Below are 17157 nucleotides of genomic sequence, written 5' to 3' on the forward strand. Positions count from 1 at the left end.
TGTGTTCTGATCGTATAACATTTCAAAATGTAATTGCGGGAAAAACACAGCTTTGGAAATTTTGTTCCCTTGAACTCATCGAAGAGAGAAGGGCCTCAGCTTTCTGTAGGTACATTCAATATTCAGCTCAATAGCAACTATTTTGCAACCAAGATATTTGATATGGCTTTAAAGTGCACACAGGCCATTGAGAGGACATAGGCCTATAGGTCAAATGCAGGGGTGGGCAACTCCAGTCACCCAGGGCCTGATTGGTGTCATACGTTTTCCCCATCCCTAGCCAACACAGCTGATTTAATCAAAATGCATTCTAAACTGAAGATTATGATTAGGTGATTATTTGAGATGATTAGTTATTGGTGTGTTAGCTGGGGCAAAACTGTGACACCAATCAGGCCCTCGAGGATTGGAATTGCCCACCCCTGGTAATGGGTAGTAGCCTACAACTGCAGTTTTTTAAGGACATTACATTTACTGCTGGATGAACACATGGCTATTAGCCGAGGTTATTATATTTACAGTTAGCGATCTAGTTCATGTGTTTTGTGTTTACACTTCCTCAGGTGCTGAACCCCAAATTAATTAGCCCATGATATTATTTAGTGCTATTTTGTCAGATTTTGACTGTAAATATATAGCAACTCTAGTCTAATTGTCAAACCAACATTCATGACAGTAACTGGATTAGGATGCACAAAATATCTTGAGTCATGCATTCCTGCTTCGCCGTGTTATTTAAAATATACTTATTTCTTGGATAAAAGTTCATGTTGTATAAAAGTTAGTGGCACCAGTGACATGTTAGTCTGGAGCCCTGAGCTAGTAATTAACACTTAGGGTAGGCATTGATTCAGGGAGAACACATGATCGCAAACTTTTTTAAGAAAAAACATAAATTCCTTGCATATTATGCAAGGGCTTGAAAATTCCATCAATTTCCACATAAAATTGTAATCATTCCAATATTATCACATAAAACTGACCCATGAACTCAGTACATAAAAAAGGCCTCGCAATTTCGACCAATCACAGCACATTTACAGCATAATATGGATCACTCAATCATTGCATATTGCGATGCAAAATGTCAGAATTGCTACAGTTACAGTAAATCAAAAAATAAATGTTTGCGCAGTGATGTGGGCTGGTGTGGATAAAATGCCAGGGCTGAATTCTTGTCCTAGTCTGCCCCTGGTTGTTGCTGCAGTCAGCTTTGCCATGGTGGTGCAGCCCCCCCTCCCTCTGCCCTATATGTGTTGACACTAGGCCAGGTGAGGGGTTGGAGGGCGGAGGAGAATGTGAATGTATCACACCTTGTGTTTGTCTTGGCTGGAGAGGTGTAGAAAAAGAGACAGAGCGGGTCATGCCCTGGGGTGTTTGGGATGGAGGAAGGGGGAAGGGAGAGAGGTGGGGGATTCTCTTCTAGCTAAATTATTGTCGCTTCTTAAGTTGGTCTATTGAGGAGACAATGCTTTAAATCACTCAAGTGGAGACGATTGTTAAACTTGTGAATGAAATAAATATTCCACCAACAATTTAGATGCACATCTTATTTAAGGGTCTCACACTGACACACACATACACACACACACACACGCACACGCACGCACGCACACACACACACACACACACACACACACACACACACACACACACACACACACACACACACACACACGCACATACACACACACACGCACATACACACACACACACACACACACACACACATACACACGCACACGCACACACACACACACACACAGAGAGAGAGAGAGAGAGAGAGTGACATTTGTTTTACTATCCTATGGAGACCAAACAATTGATTCCCATTCAAAATCCTATTTTCCATAACCCTTAACCTAACCCTATCCTTAACCCCAAACCCTAAACCTAACCCTAACTCCTGAAGATAACCCCTAATCCTAATTCTAAACCTAAACCTAAACCTAATCCCTTGCCTTAAAATTGCATTTTTCCATGTGGGGACCGGCTAAATGTCGCCACTTATTTTATTTTTTCTGGTCCCCACAAGGATAGTAAAACCAAAAACACACCGTGAGTGTGGTGTCTGTGAGGCTTGGTGTGATTGACAGGGAGTGGTGAGGAGAGGAAGTGAGGGTTGAAAGAGCACTCAGGTGGTGTTAACGGCTGATTGACAGGTTGGCCTCACCTTCGCTGACACTCAGACAGACAGAAGACAACCTTAACCTTTTAGCCTCCACAAACAAGACATAATGGGCTGGTTCCTTCACTCAGACATCTTTCTTTTTTCACTTTCGTATTCCTTTCTTCGCTTGCTCTCTCTTTTTCTCAATTCTCACCCCCTCTCACTGTGTCTCTCTCTTCTCCCTCTCTCTCTCTCGCTCTCTTCTCTATTTCACTCTCCCTTTCTCCCTTTCCCTATATTTCTCCCTCTCTCTTTATTTCTCTCTCTCTCCCTCCCTCCTCATATCTCTCTCTCTCTCTTTCTCTGATGACTGGTGTTGAGTTCTATCTTCCATCTGGTCTCTCTTCACTTCTCTTATTTCTCTAGAGTGTTTCTGCTGATCCCTGGGTTTCCTCGCACCTCCCAAGGGGTGACTGGGTGTGTGTCTCTGTGTCAGTGTGTGTGTATGTCCAAGTTATAGTATGCATCTGTGTATGAGAGTGCCTTGAGTCTTTGTGTGTGTGTGTCTTTGTGTGTACATGATTGTGTGTATGTGAGTGCGTTTGTTAGTATGTGTGTTCATGAATGTGAGTGTGTTTATAAGCCTGTGTGTGCATGCTTGTCAGATTGTTTTCTTTGATTTTGTGCATGTGATCGAGTGCATGCGAATGTGTGTGTGTGTGTGTCAGAGAGATAGGCCAGGTGTCTGCTCTTTGCGGGTTGTCTGTCAGTGGTGTAAGGGCAGGGGTGTGGAGTGAGAGTGGGGCTTGGGCCGGGGAACTGTGACCGGACCGTCTGGGAGAAATTCTTACCATTCCCCAGGATCTGCCTGGGATAAAAGCACCATAACACACCTGGGATACACAGACATGGGCTCAACACACACATGCACACACCAGCACACACACATCTCTGCACTAATTAACGTGAACTGTAAAACCAACCCTTAAAGTGCAACGGTCAAATACAAAAAGGAACCTGAATGCACCTAGACACCACCCTTCCCTCTATCTATCCTTTTCATTGTTCCAAGCAAACAGATGTTAAAAAGATGTGCATGTCTGGTCACATAGATTATAACCAGTAAAATGATGGTTACACACACACACACGCACACACACACACACACACACACACACACATACACATAGAGAGACACACACACTTGGTAAGGGTGTGTTTGTGTGATCAGAGGCCTGTCATCTGTCATCATCTGAGTTGACGGTAGCCATCACCCAGCCTGCCTGAGAAAACACCACAGCCATCCAAACAGCAGTAACTAATACATGATACCAGAGACATCCAGCCAGAACTAATACATGATACCAGAGACATCCAGACAGAACTAACTAGTACATGATACCAGAGACATCCAGACAGAACTAATACATGATACCAGAGACATCCAGACAGAACTAACTAGTACATGATACCAGAGACATCCAGACAGAACTAACTAGTACATGATACCAGAGACATCCAGACAGAACTAACTAGTACATGATACCAGAGACATCCAGACAGAACTAACTAGTACATGATACCAGAGACATCCAGACAGAACTAACTAGTACATGATACCAGAGACATCCAGACAGAACTAATACATGATACCAGAGACATCCAGACAGAACTAATACATGATACCAGAGGCATCCAGACAGAACTAATACATGATACCAGAGACATCCAGACAGAACTAATACATGATACCAGAGGCATCCAGACAGAACTAACTAGTACATGATACCAGAGACATCCAGACAGAACTAACTAGTACATGATACCAGAGACATCCAGACAGAACTAACTAGTACATGTTACCAGAGACATCCAGACAGAACTAACTAGTACATGATACCAGAGACATCCAGACAGAACTAACTAGTACATGATACCAGAGACATGATAGAACCAGACATGATACATCCAGACAGAACTAACTAATACATGATACCAGAGACATCCAGACAGAACTAACTAATACATGATACCAGAGACATCCAGACAGAACTAACATGATACCAGAGACATCCAGACAGAACTAACTAGTACATGATACCAGAGACATCCAGACAGAACTAACATACATGATACCAGAACTAACTAATACATGATACATGATACCAGAGAGACATCCAGACAGAACTAACTAGTACATGATACCAGAGACATCCAGACAGAACTAACTAGTACATGATACCAGAGACATCCAGACAGAACTAACTAGTACATGATACCAGAGACATCCAGACAGAACTAACTAGTACATGATACCAGAGACATCCAGACAGAACTAACTAGTACATGATACCAGAGACATCCAGACAGAACTAATACATGATACCAGAGACATCCAGACAGAACTAACTACATGATACCAGAGACATCCAGACAGAACTAGTACATGATACCAGAGACATCCAGACAGAACTAACTAATACATGATACCAGAGACATCCAGACAGAACTAACTACATGATACCAGAGACATCCAGACAGAACCAGAGACATAGACAGAACTAACTACATGATACCAGAGACATCCAGACAGAACTAACTAGTACATGATACCAGAGACATCCAGACAGAACTAACTAGTACATGATACCAGAGACATCCAGACAGAACTAACTAGAGACATCCAGACAGAACTAACTAGTACATGATACCAGAGACATCCAGACAGAACTAACTAGTACATGATACCAGAGACATCCAGACAGAACTAACTAGTACATGATACCAGAGGCATCCAGACAGAACTAACTAATACATGTTACCAGAGACATCCAGACAGAACTAACTAGTACATATTGACAGGGACAGAGGTAGAGAGGAAGGGAGGGTAGAGAGAAGGAGAAGAGTAGAGGGAGAGAGAGTGGGGAGATATATTTGTTTTTACTGCATATTTACAGTGCCTAAGAAAATAGCTGAAAAAAAGAGAGACTAGATTACCCAAGTAAGCCAAACTTCATATCACCAGAGATGTTTAGGGAGGTTGATAGAGGGTAGAGAGAACGGGTGGGTGGGGGTTATAGTTGTGCCACGTAACAAATACAAATAAAATACATACATAAGTGATGAGATACATAGAGATTTTGTTTGTCTTAAGTGAAATTCACATAACATTGTAGGATATGGTGGTGGTGTAGAGTTGGGAGCTTATGTCTTTGATATAGAACAAGTGTTTTCATATACTTTACTCTCCTCCTGTTCTCTTGTTATTTCTTTCCTCTCTCCCTCTCTCGCCCCCCCCTCCGTCCCTTTGTCTGTATGTGTGTGTCAGCATTCCAACGGCTCAAAGCTTCACACACACACACACACACACATACACACACACACACACACACACACACACACACACACACACACACACACACACACAGGGAGTGTGAAAGGCTTTGCAGACTTCAAAGACCAGGTAGCTGACAGGTAGAAGTGGGGGGCGATACCGACGGATCACAATAGCCCCACTGCACACCTGTGCTGTATGGAGAGGCACTGACGTGGAGAGAGACACACACACAAACCTGCACGCAAACATATCCTATTCATATCCCTCTCTACTCATGCATGTTACACACACATCCTATTCCTATCCCTCTTTACTCGTGCATGTTACACACACACATATCTACACACACACTCACAGGTACATGAACACATGGACACACATACACACGCCCGCAGTGATCCCCCTTCTCTCCCACCCTGACCCCTGACCTCTACACCTGCAGGTGTTGGGGTCTTTGTCTGGGTACATGTGAGAGCAGCCCCTAGAGTTGTGACAAACTCTCAGACCCCACATCTCTCTCTCAGGTGTTGGGGGCTCAGATGAGGGCACTCGCACACACACACAAGCACACACACACACACACACACAAGCACACAATCGTACCTTACCATGTATGTGCGCCACGTACACATAGATTGTATTCCCCAGGTTGGTTAAGTTGGTAGAACCTTAAGCTTTTCAGACAACTGGATTTCAGTGAAGGAGGGTCAGTGTTTTGTCTGATATGGAGCTCAAGGACAGACAAGCCTGAGGGAGAGAAAGAGAAAGATAAAGAGAGAGATATAGGGGAGGGAGTTACCATGCCCTGCCCTTGTGTTGGTGTGGGTGTGAGAGAGGGAGAGAGAGATGGATAAGCCTAAAGGGTGTATTGATCCTACATACATGGTACACAGTGTGTGTGTGTGTGTGTGTGTGTGTGTGTGTGTGTGTGTTTTATTTTTTATTTTTTATTTCACCTTTATTTAACCAGGTAGGCTAGTTGAGAACAAGTTCTCATTTGCAACTGCGACCTGGCCAAGATAAAGCATAGCAGTGTGAACAGACAACACAGAGTTACACATGGAGTAAACAATTAACAAGTCAATAACACAGTAGGAAAAAAAAGAGAGTCTATATACATTGTGTGCAAAAGGCATGAGGAGGTAGGCGAATGATTACAATTTTGCAGATTAACACTGGAGTGATAAATGATCAGATGGTCATGTACAGGTAGAGATATTGGTGTGCAAAAGTGTGTGTGTGTGTGTGTGTGTGTGTGTGTGTGTGCGCGCGAGCGAGCGCGCGCGTGTGTGTGTGTCTGTGTCTGCTTGGCTTAGTACATATAAATCACAATTTGATAATCCTCATGTTTGTTTTAAGTGCCAGTCCCATTAACACATATGACAAATTATAGAGAGGTAAGGGGCGGGAATGCATCACCACTCAGCCTCTTATCTGAGGGCACTCACACGAGCGAGGTGGGGAGTAGTCCAATCAGAGCGCCACCGCCTTACCCCTACTTCCTGTTTTTGTTGCCGGGCCGTCCCGTCACCTTGGCGACCTAGTGGCACACTACCACTCTACGTGCCCCCTTCAAAGGAGTGGGGACTCCACAGGAAGTTGGTTTGAAGCTCGGGAGAGGGAATCAGTCCATTTCCTACTGGACACTCATTAGAACACTGGCCACAGGCCAACTACCAATGGAATGCCTGGGATGTCAACTGCACTGGACATTTCGTTCCCCTTTGCTCTCTTATTCCCTTTTTCTTCATTTTCTTTGATTTCCTCTACTTTTCCCTTTCTTATTATCCACTGTCTTTTCATTTTATTCATCACTTTCTTTCTCACTTTCTTTCTGTCCATCATTTTATGTTTCTCTTCCATCTGTCTTTCTGGTTTTCAGTGAATGTCATAGTGCTGTGGCCTATCAGCTCTTCTATAGAGTGTACACTTGTTCACCTGATATGAGTTAGGTTGTTCTTGTGGTCAACAGGGTGGCAGCTGGCAGAGTTGGTATTGCCCTGTCTCACTGTGTCTCAGTCAAGACTGTTAGATGGTCCACAGTACATTTCTGTCTGTCATTCTCTGAGTCGATTATTATTGGCTATCTTCAGGAGCCACACATCTGTCTGTGGTCAACATCTGACTAGGCCTTAGTGTTGATGGAGCTGGCAAGGTAACAGTAGGTAGACTTTAGTCTGCCCGTAAGGCTCTGGTTCCTTGATGCTGTGGTTTGGTCCCTTATGACCCTGTACAGTGTTGTTCAGGGGGTTTAGTATTCCCCACATTGCATTCAACACATACTACAATCCATGGTCAGATACCGTAATATAGAAATATCTAATGACTTTTGAATTCATCAAGGCACAAGGAGAGACCCAAATGCAGACACAGGAGATAGATGGTTGGAGTCTTACAATGTTTATTAATCCAAAGGGGTAGGCAAGAGAATGGTCATGGACAGGCAAAAAGGTCAAAACCAGATCAGAGTCCAGGAGGTACGGAGTGGCAGACAGGCTCGTGGTCAAGGCAGGCAGAATGGTCAGGCAGTACAGAGTCCAGACCAGGAATGGCTGTTCTGCTCCTTCCAGCCAGTGCCTCCACTCCTCCAATGCCATCTTCACCGCCAGTTGTTCTCGGTGGCCAACATTGTAGTTCCTCTCAGGAGGATTGAGACGATGGTACAGGAAGGCACAGGAATGAAGCAAATGCAGACACAGGAGGCAGATGGTTGAAGTCTTACAATGTTTATTAATCCAAAGGGGTAGGCAAGAGAATGGTTGGCCGATGACCCAATAAGGGTGCAGAATGCCTTCCAGAACTGAGGACCCCAATCGGAGACCATGTCTACTGGGAGTCCATGGATCCGGAAGACATGCTGCACCATAAGCTGGGCCGTCTCCTTGGCAGAAGGTAGTTTGGGGAGAGGGATGAAATGGGCGGACTTGGAGAACTGGTCGACTACCGTTAGAATGACAGTGTTGCCATCAGACGGAGGGAGCCCAGTGACAAAGTCCAGAGATATGAGACAAGGGACGATGAGGAACCGGTAGTGGCTGCAGGAGGCCAGAAGGATCTTGCCGCAGAGTCTTGTTTTGAGCACACAGTGCATGCAGTGACGAAGGCAGAGACGTCAGGGACCATTGTGGGCCACCAGAAACGTTGTCGAAGGAAGGCTAGTGCACGACGGGACCCTGGATGACAGGTCAGCCTGGAAGAATGAGCCCATTCCAGGACCCGGGACCGGACTGGGTTAGGGACAAACAGCCGGTGAGCCGGACCCCCATCAGGTCTAGGTTGGGAGCGTTGCGCCTTACGAACCAGGTTCTCAATACCCCAATCCACAGTGACAGCAAGGCATGAGGTAGGGAGAATGGTTTCAGAGGTCGAGGGTGTGGCATAGGAACTGTATAGGCAGGAGAGAGCATCAGGCTTCACAGTTTTAGAACCAGGATGGTAGGAAATGGTCAAGTTGAATCTGGTAAACAGGAGGGCCCACCGGGACTGCCTTGAGTTGAGGCGCTTGGCTGAACGGAGATATTCCAAGTTTTTATGGTCGGTCCAGACGAGGAATGGCTGTTCTGCTCCTTCTAGCCAGTGCCTCCACTCCTCCAATGCCATCTTCACTGCCAGTTGTTCTCGGTGGCCAAGATTGTAGTTCCTCTCAGCAGGATTGAGACGATGGTACAGGAAGGCACAGGGATGAAGCAAATGCAGACACAGGAGGCAGATGGTTGGAGTCTTACAATGTTTATTAATCCAAAGGGGTAGGCAAGAGAATGGTCGTGGACAGGCAAAAAGTTCAAAACCAGATCAGAGTCCAGGAGGTGCAGAGTGGCAGACAGGCTCGTGTTCAAGGCAGGCAGAATGGTCAGGCAGGCGGGTACAAAGTCCAGAAACAAGCAAGGGTCAAAACCAGGAGGACAAGAAAAAGGAGAATGCAAAAAGCAGGAGAACGGGAAAACCGCTGGTTGACTTGGAAACACACAAGACGAACTGGCACAGAGAGACAGGAAACACAGGGATAAATACACCGGGGAAAATAAGCAACACCTGGAGGGGTGGAGACAATCACAAGGACAGGTGAAACAGATCAAGGCGTGACAGAATTAATTAATTAAAAACTTTTAATTGAGGACTATACCTGTGTCTTGGAAGTCAATCCGTCTTGGATTTAAGTGAAAGGATGGTGGTCTATGCTGTGTGTGTGATCTCCATTATGTTTTTAAAGGTCTGGGGAAAACCTTGGGGAGCCGTCTATGTACACGTTCACATCACACCCCACCACCCCTGTCTCTCCGTTCCAGTGCTCCTCTCGTTAATAAAAGGGTTAACGAGATCTGTCATCACCATACACACACCGTTTATTATCAGAGGGGTCCTTCTTGTGTCGGGTAAAAATAATCAGGCAGTTCCACATATGTATATGTCCACTGGGGTCCTCGGGGGTCCCAGATGAGTGATTGTTTTCACTGGGATCCTTTGGGGTAGCGTCGGGGCAGTATAGGGGGGTTTGAGGAAGTGACCTAGCCTTTTAGGTCTTCAGCCAAGAATCATAGCTACCATCACCTCCAGTCCCCTCACTTTACCCCAGCACGCCACATTGTGGTTTGTATTGCTCCCAGAACCATTCATTTTACTCCATCCCCCATCACAAGAACAGCTATCCATTGGACTCCAGTGGGCAGGCTCCAAGACATGGTGTGGTGGAGAACAGTGGGGACAGAGACCAACAGAAGCGGAGAGCCTTTGTTGCTGCACTATGTTCCAGCCATTGTGACAGGAATTTGTGAGTGAGTCCTGTTCTCGTCTACTCTTTTACACATTGGTTCCCTACTATCCATCTATTTCCGACGTATTGGCCTTCTGTCTCACTGGATTGACCAACAAGGCCCTTATGCTAGCCTCTATTGACACCACACATTGCATACTTAGATGCCCCCTATCCCATTACCCACCCCCAAGTCTAACTAATGCCCTAAAATGACCGTCTACCCCCAGTCTGACCCCCTTTCCTTGTCAACCCCCTCGCAGTGAGAAAGAGGCAAGGAATGCCAGTGGGAGACATTTAGTGCACATGTCAGCACACACACACACACGCACGCACACACACACACACACACACACACACACACACACACACACACACACACACACACACACACACACACAGAAGCTCTTCCAAAGGGGAGAAAGAGCATGTAGGCCAATGTCAGTGTTCAGAGAAGGAAAATATTTTCATTGTGAGTGTATCTCTATATATGTCAACAATCTGATTGGCCGGTGGGTGGAGATGCTTGGTTCCCAGGAGGACTCTGGCCTCACGTTGGGGTCGGAGGGATGGAGGTGGTAGATAGGATGGTGTTGGTGAACAGGAGGAGGGAGGTATAGGTTGTTCCCAGATACAGGGAACATGTTGTGTGTCAACACCTCTGGTCTGACAGATAGATGAGGGCAGTCTGTGACCGAGGAGAGATAGGGAAGCAGACACAGGTGAACTTCCCCTTAGACATCATCTATTTCCCTATAGCACCATTAAATGTGAAATGTGTGTGTGTGTGTGTGTGTGTGTGTGTGTGTGTGTGTGTGTGTGTGTGTGTGTGTGTGTGTGTGTGTGTGTGTGTGTGTGTGTGTGTGTGTGTACCGTACTCTATCCACAAAGGGTCCCATGTTTTTTTTTCTCCATAACTGTCACTCCTACGACAGCCCAGCAGTGTGTATCTCTGATAGGAATTATATTCTCAAAGCATGTCTCCGCTGACGTAGTCTCGGATGACGTAGTCTCGGCTGACGTAGTCTTGACTGACATAGTCTCGGCTGATATAGTCCCAGTTGATATAGTCTCGACTTATATAGTCTCAGTTGATATAGTCTCAGCTGATATAGTCTCCGCTTTTATAATCTTGGCTGACATAGTCTCGGCTGATATAGTCTCAGTTGATATAGTCTCCGCTGATATAGTCTCCGCTGATATAGTCTCCGCTGATATAGTCTCAGCTGATATAGTCTCGGCTGATATAGTCGCTGCTTTTATAGTCTCGGCTGACATAGTCTCGGCTGACATAGTCTCTGCTTATATAGCCATCGCTGATACAGACTCAGCTGATATAGTCTCAGTTGATATAGTCTCAATTTATATAGTCTCAGTTGATATAGTGTCAGCTGATATAGTCTCAGCTGATATAGTCTCCGCTGATATAGTCTCGATTTATATAGTCTCGGCTGATATAGTCTCAGCTGATATAGTCTCCGCTTTTATAGTCTTGGCTGACATAGTCTCGGCTGATATAGTCTCAGTTGATATAGTCTCAGTTGATATAGTCTCCGCTGATATAATCTCCGCTGATATAGTCTCAGCTGATATAGTCTCGGCTGATATAGTCTCTGCTTTTATAGTCTCAGCTGACATAGTCTCAGGTGACATAGTCTCGGCTGACATAGTCTCGGCTGACATAGTCTCTGCTGATATAACCATCGCTGATACAGACTCAGCTGATATAGTCTCAGCTGATATAGTCTCCGCTGATATAGTCTCCGCTGATCTAGTGTCTGCTGATATTGTTTCCGCTGATACAGTCTCCGCTGATATAGTCTCTGTTGATATTGTCTCCACTGATATAGTCTCTGCTAATATAGTCTCAGCTGATACAGTCTCTGCTGATTTTTTCTCCGCTGATATAGTCTCTGTTGATATAGTCTCAGCTGATATTGTCTCCGCTGATAAAGTCTCCGCTGATATAGTCTCTGCTGATATAGTCTCGGCTGATGTAGTCTCCGCTGATGTAGTCTCCGCTGATATAGTGTCCGCTGATATTTTTTCCGCTGATATTGTCTCCTCTGATAAAGTCTCAGCTGATACAGTCTCCCCTGATATAGTCTCTGCTGATATAGTCTCAGCTGATACAGTCTCCGCTGATATAGTCTCTGCTGATATAGTCTCAGCTGATACAGTCTCCGCTGATATAGTATCCGGTAAAATAGTCTTATCTGATATAGTCTAAGCTGATACAGTCTCCGCTGATATTTTCTCCGCGGATATAGTGTCTGCTGATATAGTCTCCACTAAAACAGTATCCGCTAAAATAGTCTTAATAGTCTTATCTGATATAGTCTCCGCTGATATAGTCTCCTCTGATATAGTCTCCACTAAAATAGTATCCGCTAAAATAGTCCCAATAGTCTTATCTGATATAGTCTCCGCTGATATAGTCTCCGCTGATATAGTCTCCTCTGATATAGTCTCCACTAAAATAGTATCCGCTAAAATAGTCTTAATAGTCTTATCTGATATAGTCTCCGCTGATATAGTCTCCGCTGATAGAGTCTCTGCTGATATAGTCTCCACTAAAATAGTATCCGCTAAAATAGTCTTAATAGTCTTATCTGATATAGTCTCCGCTGATATAGTCTCCGCTGATGTAGTCTCCTCTGATGTAGTCTCAGCTGATATAGTCTCAGCTGATACAGTCTCCGCTGATATTGCCTCCGCTGATATAGTCTCAGCTGATATAGTGTCCGGATATAGTCACCGCTGATATAGTCTCCGCTTTCATAGTCTCCGCTGACATAGTTTCTGCTGATATAGTCTCTGCTTATATAGTCTCCGCTGATATTGTCTCCGCTGATATAGTCTCCGCTGATATAGTCTCCGCTGATATAGTCTCCGCTAAAGTAGTCTCATCTGATTTAGTCTCCGCTGATATAGTCTCTGCTGATATAGTCTCCGCTGATGTAGTCTCCTCTGATGTAGTCTCCGCTAATCTAGTCTCCACTGATGTAGTCTCCGTTGATGTAGTCTCCTCTGATGTAGTCTCCGCTGATGTAGTCTCCTCTGATGTAGTCTCCTCTGATGTAGTCTCTGCTGATGTAGTCTCCTCTGATGTAGTCTCCGCTGATGTAGTCCCCGGTGATGTAGTCACCGCTAATCTAGTCTCCACTGATGTAGTCTCCGTTGATGTAGTCTCCTCTGATGTAGTCTCCGCTGATGTAGTCTCCTCTGATGTAGTCTCCTCTGATGTAGTCTCTGCTGATGTAGTCTCCTCTGATGTAGTCTCCTCTGATGTAGTCTCCGCTGATGTAGTCTCCGGTGATGTAGTCACCGCTGATATAGTCTCCGCAGATATTGTCTCCACTGATAAAGTCTCAGCTGATATAGTGTCCGCTTATATTGTCTCCGCTGATAAAGTCTCAGCTGATATAGTCTCTGCTGATATAGTCTCTGCTGATATACTCTCAGCTGATACAGTCTCCGCTGATGTAGACTCAGCTGATAAAGTCACCACTGATATAGTCTCCGCTGATATAGTCTCAGTTGATATTGTCTCAGTTGATATAGTCTCGTCTGATATAGTCTCCGCTGATATAGTCTCCGCTGCTGTAGTCACCGCTGATATAGTGTCCGCTGATATTGTCTCCGCTGATTGAGTCGCAGCTGATATAGTCTCCGCTGATATAGCCTCCGCTGATATAGCCTCTGCTGATATAGTGTCCGCTGATACTGTCTCCGGTTATAAAGTCTCCACTGATTTGGTCTCCGCTGATATAGTCTCCGCTGATGTAGTCTCTGCTGATATAGTCTCAGTTGATATAGTCTCCACTGATATTGTCTCCGCTGATATAGTCTCTGTTGATGTAGACTCAGCTGATAATGTCACCACTGATATAGTCTCCGCTGATATTGTCTCCGCTGATAAAGTCTCCGCTTATATAGTCTCCGCTTATATTGTCTCCGCTGATATAGTCTCCGCTGATATAGTTTCTGCTGATATAGTCTCTGCTGATATAGTCTCATCTGATATAGTCTCCGCTGATTTAGTCTCCCCTATATAGTCTCCGCTTATATTTTCTCCGCTGATATAGTCTCCGCTTATATTGTCTCCGCTGATATAGTCTCCGCTGATATAGTTTCTGCTGATATAGTCTCCGCTGATATTATCTCCACTGATAAAGTCTCTGCTGATATAGTCTCTGCTAAAATAGTCTCCGCTAAAATAGTCTCATCTGATATAGTCTCCGCTGATATAGTCTCCGCTGATATAGTCTCCGCTGATATAGTCTCAGTTGATATAGTCTCCGCTGATATAGGCTCCCCTGATATAGTCTCCGCACATGTAGTCTCCTCTGATGTATCTCCGCTGATGTAGTCTCCGCTGATGTAGTCACCGCTGATATAGTCTCCTCTGATATAGTCTCAGCTGATGTAGTCTCAGCTAAGACAGTCTCCGCTGATATTGCCTCCGCTAATGTAGTCACCACTGATATAGTCTCCGCTGATTTTGTCTCCGCTGATCTAGTGTCTGCTGATATAGACTCAGCTGATAAAGTCACCACTGATATAGTCTCCGCTGATATAGTCTCCTCTGATATAATCTCAGCTGATGTAGTCTCAGCTAAGACAGTCTCCGCTGATATTGCCTCCGCTAATGTAGTCTCCACTGATATAGTCTCCTCTGATATAGTCTCCGCTGATGTAGTCTCCGCTGATGTAGTCACCGCTGACAGAGTCTCCTCTGATATAGTCTCAGCTGATGTAGTCTCAGCTAAGACAGTCTCCGCTGATATTGCCTCCGCTAATGTAGTCTCCACTGATATAGTCTCCTCTGATGTAGTCTCCGCTGATGTAGTCTCCGCTGATGTAGTCTCCGCTGATGTAGTCACCGCTGATATAGTCTCAGCTGATATTGTCTCCGCTGATAAAGTCTCCGCTGTTATAGTCTCCACTTATATATTCTCCGCTGATATAGTCTCCACTTATATATTCTCCGCTTATATAGCCTCCGCTGATATTGTCTCCGCTGATCTAGTGTCTGCTGAAATAGACTCAGCTGATAAAGTCTCCACTGATATAGTCTCCGCTGATATTTTCTCCGCTGACAAAGTCTCCGCTGATATAGTCTCCGCTTTCATAGTCTCCGCTGATACAGTCTCAGCTGATATAGTCTCAGCTGATGTAGTCTCTGCTGATATAGTCTCCACTGATATAGTCTCCACTGATATAATCTCAGTTGATACAGTCTCAGCTGATAGAGTCACCGCTGATATAGTCTCAGCTGATGTAGTCTCAGCTGATATAGTCACTGCTGATATAGTCTCAGTTGATACAGTCTCAACTGATATAGCCTCAGCTGATGTAGTCTCAGCTGATATAGTCTCCTCTGATATAGTCTCAGCTGATATTTTCTCCTCTGATATAGTCTCAGCTGATATAGTCTCAACTGATATTCTAGTCTCTCTCAGGCTATTATAGAAAAACACAAATGCTTTCTGTAAACAAGCACAACCATTTGCTAGGTACTCACCTATTTTAATTCCAAAAAGTACCACACACATTGTTGTATTAAATACCGGGAAAGTACCATGTTGACAGGATTGTGAGAGAGATTTACCACCACTAGACTAGAGACTGTAGGAGATGTAGGAGGATGCAACCTGAAAAAACTGCTACTACCTTTTGATATCCCATTTCCTGTCATAATGTGTACACAACACTGTCATAATATTGATAATATCCCTGTCTTAATGTACTACAGTATATAGAGAAAGTGAAAGTATATAACCTACAGTGCTGTACAGCCAACAGACATAGACCTTGATGATTTAAATGGCTCTCATCTCAAACATGATGAGAGATAGGTGGTAGATCAAGGTTTCAGCCTTGAGCTCCCAAGGAAAACACATAGGGAACAGAGGGTCCTCTGTCTGGCCAGATGTCTGCAGCCACCGCCACTCACACACACCATTTGAAATGCTGAGGAGTAAGGAGGCAGTCTTTGGAACCTATATTAACCCAGGGAATAATGAACCTATATTAACACAGGGAGTAAATCATCTAGTTTAACCCTATCTGTAATGTGTCTGTAGCATTACCCTGAGTATGCTTTAAGCCTGAGTATGCTCTGTATGAATGGCGTTTACAATAACATATGGGGAGATAGATGACATATGACAGACACAAGGTGCTGAATAAAAACATACAGTCGTGTGATATTATGCTGACATGTTGTCTTGTTGTTATACCATATACAGTACCAGTCAAAAGATTGGACACACCTATTTATTCCAGGGTTTATCTTTATGAAGAATATAAAATATAAAATACATTTAGATTTGTTTAACATTTTTTGGTTACTACATCATTCTGAAAGTGTTATTTCATAGTTTTAATGTCTTCACAAAACTTTTGACTGGTACTATACATATTGTGTATTATTGTCATAATACCGTATGCTAGCTACAGGTACCACATGAGAGGGGGGGGAATTAGAAAGACAGAGTTCGAGAATCTGTCAGACCTGGGCCCTGACATTAAATCTCATAAGACAAAAATAATGGTGTTTCAAAAAATGTCCAATTGCCAGGACCACAAATATAAATTCCATCTAGACACCGTTGACCTAGAGCACACAAAAATATATACATACCCATTGCCCTTTATGGTTGTGATGTCTGGGGTCCACTCACCAACCAAGAATTCACAAAATGGGACAAACACCAAATTGAGAGACTGTAGTTTATAATGGAAAATACCAAATAATGCACTCAGAGCAGAATTAGGCCGATACCCGCAAATTATCAAAATCCAGAAAAGAGCCATTAACTTCTACATCCACCTAAAAGGAAGTGATTCCCAAACCTTCCATAACATAGCCATCACAGAGAGATGAACCTGGAGAAGAGTCCCCTAAGCAAGCTGGACCCCACAGAGCCCCAGGACAGCAACACAATTAGACCC

This window comes from Oncorhynchus tshawytscha, linkage group LG13 (genome assembly GCF_018296145.1).
Source record: "Oncorhynchus tshawytscha isolate Ot180627B linkage group LG13, Otsh_v2.0, whole genome shotgun sequence".
Lineage (NCBI taxonomy): Eukaryota > Metazoa > Chordata > Actinopteri > Salmoniformes > Salmonidae > Oncorhynchus > Oncorhynchus tshawytscha.